Consider the following 8,888-nt stretch of genomic DNA (forward strand, 5'->3'; position numbering starts at 1 on the left):
GGGTAAGATCCAATTGCAATGGTACAGTCAGTGACGGGTAAGATCCAATTGCAATGGTACCAACCTAAGGCAGGCACGGTCCCTAAGCCACATGCTTTTTGTTTAAACAGAGAGGGGGAGATGTTGAGAGCCACAGCTGAAGGGGCCCCAGCAAACTTCCAGCTGCCGGCTGATGATTGGCTCACAGCGGCCCCAGCAACATCTAGCTGATTGGCTCCTCTGCAGTGATGCTCATTGGGCTGTTTCCCTGCCCTTTCAGACCACGGAGCTGCTCATTGGGGGACTTTTTTGGCTCCGCCCACGTGACCCAGCCAATCGGCCTCAAGAGCAGGATGATTGTGGGAGGTGGAGAGAGAGGCTGGTGTTGGAGAGAGAGGCTTGTGGAAAGCCGGTGGTGGCAGTTGGGGCTCTGAGGGTTTTTCCTGAGAGGCTGTTTTGTTTGGCGTGTGTGGTTCTAAAAATAAAGTTAGTTTCTTTTGACATGTGGCTCCTGATTGTGCCCAGCCAGACTGCGGCAAGAGGGCTGTTATTTCTTCCTTCCCTTCCTTTTTCCTTTCTCTCTCTCTCTCCGCCCCTTCCTCCCTTCTTCCTTCCCTTCCTCCTTCCTTCCTTCCTTCCTTTCTTCTGCAGTATTGGGCATCAAACCTTCTCTCTCTCTCTTCCTTCTCCCTCCGTCCTTCCCTCCCTTCCTTCCTTCCTTCCTTTCTTTCTTCTGCAGTATTGGGCATCAAACCCAGGGCTGTTTAAACAGTGAGCTACATCCCCAATTCTTTTTAGTTAGGGCCTTGCTAAATTGCCCAGTCTGGCTTTAAACTTGCAATCCTACTGCCTCAGTCTGAGGTTACAGGCATGTGTTCACCATGCCTGGCTTCCTCCTCATTTTCATAAGCATAGAAACAATGAAAACTTCATATGGTGCCATTGTGGTAATAGGCAGTGTTGAGGTGAAAAAAATTTACTTGTAAGAAAATAAGCTGAAACCGGGCACGGTGGCACACGCTTGTAATCCCAGCATCTTGGGAGGCTGAGACAGAAGGATTGCAAGTTCAAAGTCAGCCTCAGCAACGGCAAGGCATTAAGCAACTCAGTGAGTCCCTGTCTCTAAATAAAATACAAAATAGGGCTGGGGATGTGGTTCAGTGTTTGAGTGCCCCTGAGTTCAATTCCTGGTACCCCCCCACCAAAAAAAAAAAAAAAGAAAAGAAAAGAAGCTAAGGGCTGGGAATGTAGCTCAGTGGTAGAGCAGTTGCCCAGCATGCACAAGGTCCTGGGTTCAATCACTCATTGGCACAACAATTTTTTTAAAATGGTTTGTTTGATATAAACCAAGACCCACCCAACAGAGTCTGACACTTTCAGGCTACTTTTTGCATGAATTACTTGTTGTTGACTACATCTGAAGCTCTAATCTTAGCAAACAGGTTGGAGCATGCAGGGAGAGTATGCCCTGAATCCACAGCTGGTGTGTGTCTCCAGGAGTTTTTTTTTCTTTTTAATATTTTTAGTTAGAGATGGACACAGTACCTTTATTTTATTTATTTATTTTTATGTGGTGCTGAGGATGGAACCCGCCTCTCACGTGCTAGACAAGCACTTTACCACTAAACCACAATCCCAGTCCTCCAGGGAGCTTTTTTTTTAAAAATATTTTTTTTAGCTCTTGATAGACCTTTATTTTATTTATTTATATGCAGTGCTGAGAAACGAGCCCAGTGCCTCACAGATTCCAGGCAAGTGTGCTACTGCTGAGCCCCAGCCCCAGCCCCTCAAGGGAGCTTTTTAATGGAGGGATTGATAGCTTTAATTTATTATTGCAATGCTAAGACATTTCTTATTTTTCCCATAGCTGTGTGTGTGTGTGTGTGTGTGTGTGTGTTTTGCTGGAGATTAAACACAGGGCTGCACATTGTTAGGCAAACACTGATCTGCATTGCTAGGCAGACACACATTGCTAGGCAAACACTGAGCTACATCCCCAAACCTTCTCATTTCTTTTTGGATTTAATTTTGAGGCAGGGTCTTGCTAAATTGCCCAGGATGGCCTCAATGGTGATCCTCCTGTCTCAACCTCTCAAGTAGCTGAGATTACAGGCATGTGCTACCATTCTCAGCCCTATACTATCCTTCTATGACTATTTTTTTATGGTACCAAGGATTGAACCCGGGGCCTCATGCATTTTAGGCAAATGCTGTACCACTTATATCCCAGAGCCCTTTAGTATCCTTCTAACATCCCTCTTTTCCCTTCCCCACTTTTCCTCCAACAGTCTCCAAAGTAGAATTTGGGGAAAACCTGTTTTTTTTTTCATAGAATTTTGTAAATACTTTCAAGAAATCAGGAATTCTGTTTCTATTTTGGAAGTACAATTTTATTTTGTTTTGTTTTGTTTTTTAAGAGAGAGAGAGACAGAGAGAGAGAATTTTTTAATATTTATTTTTTAGTTTTCGGCAGACACAACATCTTTGTTTGTATGTGGTGCTGAGGATCGAACCCGGGCTGCACACATGCCAGGCGAGCGCGCTACCGCTTGAGCCACATCCCCAGCCCTTTTGTTTGGTTTTATTTTGTATTTTTCTGGTGCTGGGGATTTAATTCAGGACCTCAAACATACTAAACATTGGCTCTACCACTGAACCACACCCCCAGCTCCAGAAATACAATTTTAAAAACTGCACCTTGTCAGGCATGGTGGTATATGCCTGTGATCCCAGCAACTCAGGAAGTTAAGGCAGGAGGATCAAAAATTCCAGGCCAGCCTGGGCAATTTAGTGAGACCCTGTCTCAATATAAAAACAAAAAGGACTAGCAATGTAGCCCAATGTAGCACCCCTGGGTTCAATCCCCAGAACCGCACGCGCGCGCGCGCGCACACACACACACACACACACACACACAAACCCAACAATCCTTTAGAAGTCACTTATCAATTTCACTGAAAATATAGCTTCCCAAATTGATATTTGCATTTTAAAACATTTTAAATCAATGTTAGAGATAAAGACACAAATCATGTCCTAGAGCTTGGTAATGTACTCAAAATAGTGAATTATGTATGACAGACTTTATTTTCAAATCTCACAAGGTACTTCCTTTATCTGAAGTTAGCCCTTTTCAGGTGTCTCTTCCATGTCATCTTGCTCTAAGATAAAAAGGAGCACCTTTGATTCTAGTCAAACCCTGCTCCTGACTTCTCTTTCTGGTCTTGATCTTTGTCTGCAGCTGTAAAAGGAATATGTTGAATGATGCTTTTAACACAGAATTCTTGCCATTCTCAGTTTTCATAGTCCTAAGAACACAAATGAAATAACAGAGTAACCTAAATTTTATGGGAATGAATCACCTGTGTTTAGTCAGTCTCTCTCTCTCTCTCTCTCTCTCTCTCTCTCTCTGTGTGTGTGTGTGTGTGTGTGTGTGTTAATATTCTAGGAAGAATATAATGACAATGAATGCATTTCTGAGCAAAATTAAACAATAGAGTTGGCACAATATGGCCGACAGTCTCTATGGCAACCTCTCTTGACTGTGTGTGCATATCATTTACTCATCCTGGTAACTCATATTTTAAAATACAAATGGTTTTACATTCATGATCATGCATCTGTGATCATCAGTTATTTTTCTCTGTGGTGACTCTCTACTATTGTTTCTGCTCAGGGATCTTATAAAAGCTGTGGAGGAGGTAGGTGGAGAAGACACAGGAGATGGATGACTCATTTTAACCTTTTCTGGAACAAACAGCTTGATTATTTTAGGGGGAAAAATGACTTTAATATCTGCTTCCTCCCACCACCTGTAATTTCTCGGTGAAATTACAGTGCCCCTTAGCAATGACCTTACCCTTCAACCACTGCTGTCAGGCTAGGGCTACTTTTCAAGTGCTGTGTAGGCTTGACAGTGCTTTGCATTTAAGTAATTCTGGGGAAAACTTTTGGTAGAGAGGCTCAATTGTTTCCTCCTTGTTGGAGACAATTCTTTGAGAATCTCATTTGCTGATATCTCATCGTGAGAGTTTAAGAATCACTACAGATCATCTTTATTAGCCTCATTAAACTAGATAGGCATACAAACCATAATGTGGCAAACCTGAGGCTTCTTGACATCATAGCTTAGACAGTCAGCTTAGATAGTTCAGACCACCACATCTTCAGGGCATATGCATTTGATAAAGCCCTTTCTCTCCATGACTTTCCATTAGTTTTCACCACGGTGTTAAAAATGTATCAATATTCCCTGGTGAGTTTGCCAGTATCATGGATGTGTCATCTCTCCTGTGAGCTGTGACAACAACAATGATAAGATAAGAAGGATCCACAGAAGGCAGGAATCCCTCTGTGACCCATGGGCTACTATAAGGATGTCATCTTGGTCAAAGGAAGCATTTTGTTCTGCTCATGCATGGCTGAAGATCCAGGGTTGAATGAGTGATTTGAACTGTTGTTCTTTGCTTATTATACCAGAACAACCTACACAAAAATGATAGTGACTCTTCAAAATTATGTTGAAAAAATAATGCTTTTTTTAGAGGCAGGGTCATGCCGGGGATGTAGCTCAGCAGTAGAGTGCTTGCCCAGCAGGTATGAGGCTGTAGGTTCAATCCTTAGCACTGAAAAAAAAAAAGTTTAAGTTATCAGGGTCTTGCTAAGTTTTGAAGGCTAACCTTGAACTTGAGATCCTCCTGCCTCAGGCCCCTGAGTTGCTGGGATTACAGGCATGTGCCACTGAGCCCAGCTGACACTGGGGTTGAATGCCCATCATAGCTTTCTTCTCACAAAGAAACCCTAGGATTCTCCATCGCATCCTTCCCAAAACAGGACAATTGGTCTTTCATCTGACTCAAAAGCTAGCAGTTTTTTTTCCTCAGAGACAAAGAGCTATGGTTGCTAAAGCATTCAAAAACAAATAATAATCTATATAAGACTCTTCCTGTGGTTTGAGAGTTCACTGCCATCTGTCTACGTGTATTTTCTCTTGCTCCTGAAATTCTGGTACCATGCCCATGGTCAAAGCAACTAACTCCTATGGCTATTAGAATTTCTTCATTTCTTCACTGCTTTTCACACTTGCTTTCTGCTTTTCATGTTGCTATTGAGTAAACTCAGCTTCTTGTTCATAGCAATTATCAGTTTTTCTTCCCACTTTCCCCACTTTGGGGCTGGGGATCCAAGCCAGGGGCTCATAATTGCTAAACAGTTGTTTTAACACTGAGCTACATCCCCAGCCCCAGTAGGAAATCTCATAGTGAGAAGCAATAGGAGGTTTTGATTCTCAGGAAATATAACCCAATTATCTCTTTTGTTCTGACATATTTTTCCTTGTCCTTGTTACTGTAGTTATACCCAGAGAAGTAATATTTGGTTTTGCATGAGTAAAAATCCCTGTGTTTCCCACCAAAGGTAGTTCATAAGTTCATAGTTGCCTTTTTTTTTTTTTGGTACTGGGGATTGAACCCAAGGGCTGATAACCACTGAACCACATCTCCAGCCCTTTTTTTAAAAAAAAATTTAGTTGTATATGGGCACAGTAATACCTTTATTTTGTTTAATTAATTTGTTTATGTGGTGCTGAGGATCGAACCCAGTGCCTTACGCATGCCAGGCAAGCACTCTACCTCTGTGCCACAACCCCAGCCCCATCTCCAGCCCTTTTTAATATTTTATTTAGAGACAGGGTCTCACTGAGTTGCTTAGCACCTCACTTTTGCTGAGGCTGGCTTTGAACTCATGATTTCCCTGCCTCAGCCTCCTGTGCCACTGGGATTACAGGTGTATGCCACCATGCCCAGTTCACAGTTGCCTATTTTAACAGATAATAGGTAATATGTACTGCATAGTCCTTTCCTTAGACCTTGAAAATAATTTTTAGCTTTTGTTCTGCTATACTGTTATTACCTGTTGCTTTTTTGGAAGCACAGCAAAATAACTTGCTACTCTTTTAAAAGTCATAAAGACTTTTTAAAAAATGTTCATTTTATTACCAAAAAATGCCCTAACACATGCAATAAAGCTTGTGAAATGGCTGGAGACAGTTTTAGGCACATAAAGGGTATCTTTGTTTGTTAGTAAAATGCTAGAATGTGGTACCTACAACACAATCATATTGTGACATACTTTCTTAATTGTGAAACGAAGTTTAAATTATATTCAAATTTAATGTTATATGGGATTCTTTCAAATTATTTGAAAAACTAATAATTCATTTAATACAAGTGGTGCCATTTGATGAATTACATCATCAGTCTACCAGATCTCTATCTTCCCTTTACCAAATAGCAGAACTTCCTATAGAATCTGGTAGACCAAGATAGGCCTTTCCTCTGAGCAGTAGTGACAAAGTTTTTTAAATATGTGAATTGGTGGTATTTTTTGTGTACTTTTTTTTTCAGTACTGGGAATTGAATCCAGGGGCCATTTATCATTGAGCTACATCCCCAGCCCTTTTTTAAAAAATTTTTTTATTTTGAGACAGGGTTTCACTAAGTTGCTTAAAGCCTCTCTAAATTGCTGAAGCTGGCCTCGAACTTGTGATCCCCCTGCCTCAGACTCCTAAGTTGCTGGAATTTTTTTGTGTACTTTCAATAAAAAGTTAAAAGATTAGTTGGATGATTTTTTTGAAAGTTGTTTTTGTTTTTTAATACGTATTTTGCTTCAGAGAATGATTTAGTGATTTCCTATGAAATGCCAAGTCTGTCTGCTCTGAGAGGTAGCAAGAAGCCACTAAGGAAAATCAGGGAGGGAGAGGACCCATTAGGAGGTTATAGCCCTTGTTTTCTGAGCTTTGAGCAAATGTGCAGTGAATATTATTTATGTCATTGGTATTAAAGTGCAGTTATAGCATTTTTATAAATGGTTGGCTTTTTGAACATTTGGGTTTCATTGAATAATACAGCCTTCCCTGGTATCCCTGGGGGGTTGGTCTAGGACACCTGTAGATACCAAAATCTGTAGATACTCAAATCTCTTATATAAAATGATGTAATATTTGCATAGAACCCACACAATATGCCCACATACTTCATTTTAAAATATATTTTTCAACAGTTACACAAGTTTATTCAGAAAAAAATTGCAGGGGTTCCCAGTGGTGACTGAGACCCCCCCCCATATACTTTAAATTATTATTAATTTTTTTAGACTTTTATTTTTTATATCTTTGTTTTTATTTATTTACTTTTGTATATGGTGCTGAGGATCAAACCCAGTGCCTCACGCATGTGAGGTGAGCGCTCAGCCACTGAGCTACAACCCCAGCCCATACTTTATTTATAGATTACTTATAATAACTGATAAAATGTAAAAGCCCCATAAATAGTTGTTATACAGTATTGTTTAGGGAATAATGGAAAAAAAATGTCTGTCCATGTTCAATGTAGACAGTTTTATTTTTCCCCACATATTTTTCTCTCACAGTTGATTGGATCCCTGAATGTAGAACCTATGGCTACTGATGGTAACTGCATATTAAAATAGTTTGATTTCCAAGTTTGATCCATTTAAAATATATAATAAACATCTTATAGATAAATAAATATACCTCCTCCCTCTTTTGGGGGGTGGTGATACCAGAGATTGAACCTAGGGTGCTTAACAACTGAGCCACACCCTCAGCCTTTTTTGTATTTTATTTAGAAACAGGGTCTTGCTAAATTGCTTAGAGCTTTATTAAGTTGCTGAGGCTGGCTTTGAGCTTGTGATCCTTCTTTCTCAGACTCCTGAGACATTGGGATTACAGACGTGCACTACCAGGCCTGAACCCCTCCCCCCCTCCGCCACACACACACATTTTTGACACTATAGGGTGATATTGAAATGTTCCATAGTGGCTCTTCTTTTTACTTACCTGTAACAGTGTAAGCACTAATTCACAGTTACATATTTAAGTAGCAATGGGAATATGTTCAGAATGAGTCTTCCCTTTGACATTTTATATTATATAAACACTATGGAATGAATCCATTGCTGTTGCCATCACCATATGTTTTGTTCATCACTTATGTTTTTTTCTGTTAGTTTGTACATAGCAGAGCAAGCACTGGAGTTAAGACAGCTGGCTTGAATCCCAGCTTACTAACCACATGGTGCTTAAAACATAGCAGCGGGCATAGGGCCACATATGCCCATTCTCTGAAGTTGGATATGATGATTACATTTATTTGCTTTTTTTCCCCCGGGATTGAACTCAGGGGCTGTTTAACCACTGAGCCACATCCCCAGCCCTTTTTTATATTTTATTTAGAGACAGGATCTTGCTGAATTGCTTAGGGCCTTGTTAAGTTGCTGAGGCTGGCTTTGAACTCATGATCCTCCTGCCTCAGTCTCCCTAGCAGCTGGGATTACAGGTGTGTACCGCTGCACCTGGCCTAACTCAAAATACTGAGACTAACTATGTTTATTATGTAAATAACTATAAGTTACTTTATAACTTTGGTGCAATTATCAGTTTGATAAATGTATATAATCAAAACCTTCCATTTAATGGTGGCATACACCTGTAATCCCAGAGACTTAGGGGCTCAGGTGGGTGGATGTTAAATTCAAAGCCAGCCTCAGCAACTCAGCAAGGTCCTAAGCAACTCAGCAAGACCATCTCTAAATAAAAAATAAAAAGGGCTTGGGATGGGCTGGGGTTGTAGTTCAGTGGTAGAGCACTTGCCTAGCACACGCGAGACCCTGGGTTCAATCCTCAGCACCACATAAAAATAAATAAATTAAATTAAAGGTATTATGTCCATCTATGACTAAAAAGTATTTTAAAAAAGAATTTTAAAAAAGGGGCTTGAGATATGGCTTAGTGTTTAAGTGCCCCTGATTTCAATTCCTGGTATCAAAAAAAAAAAAAAAAAAAAAAAAGAAAAAAAGAAAGAAGAAACAAATCTAATCATCAATTGGTA

This window comes from Marmota marmota, unplaced genomic scaffold, assembly GCF_001458135.2.
Source record: "Marmota marmota marmota unplaced genomic scaffold, marMar, whole genome shotgun sequence".
Lineage (NCBI taxonomy): Eukaryota > Metazoa > Chordata > Mammalia > Rodentia > Sciuridae > Marmota > Marmota marmota.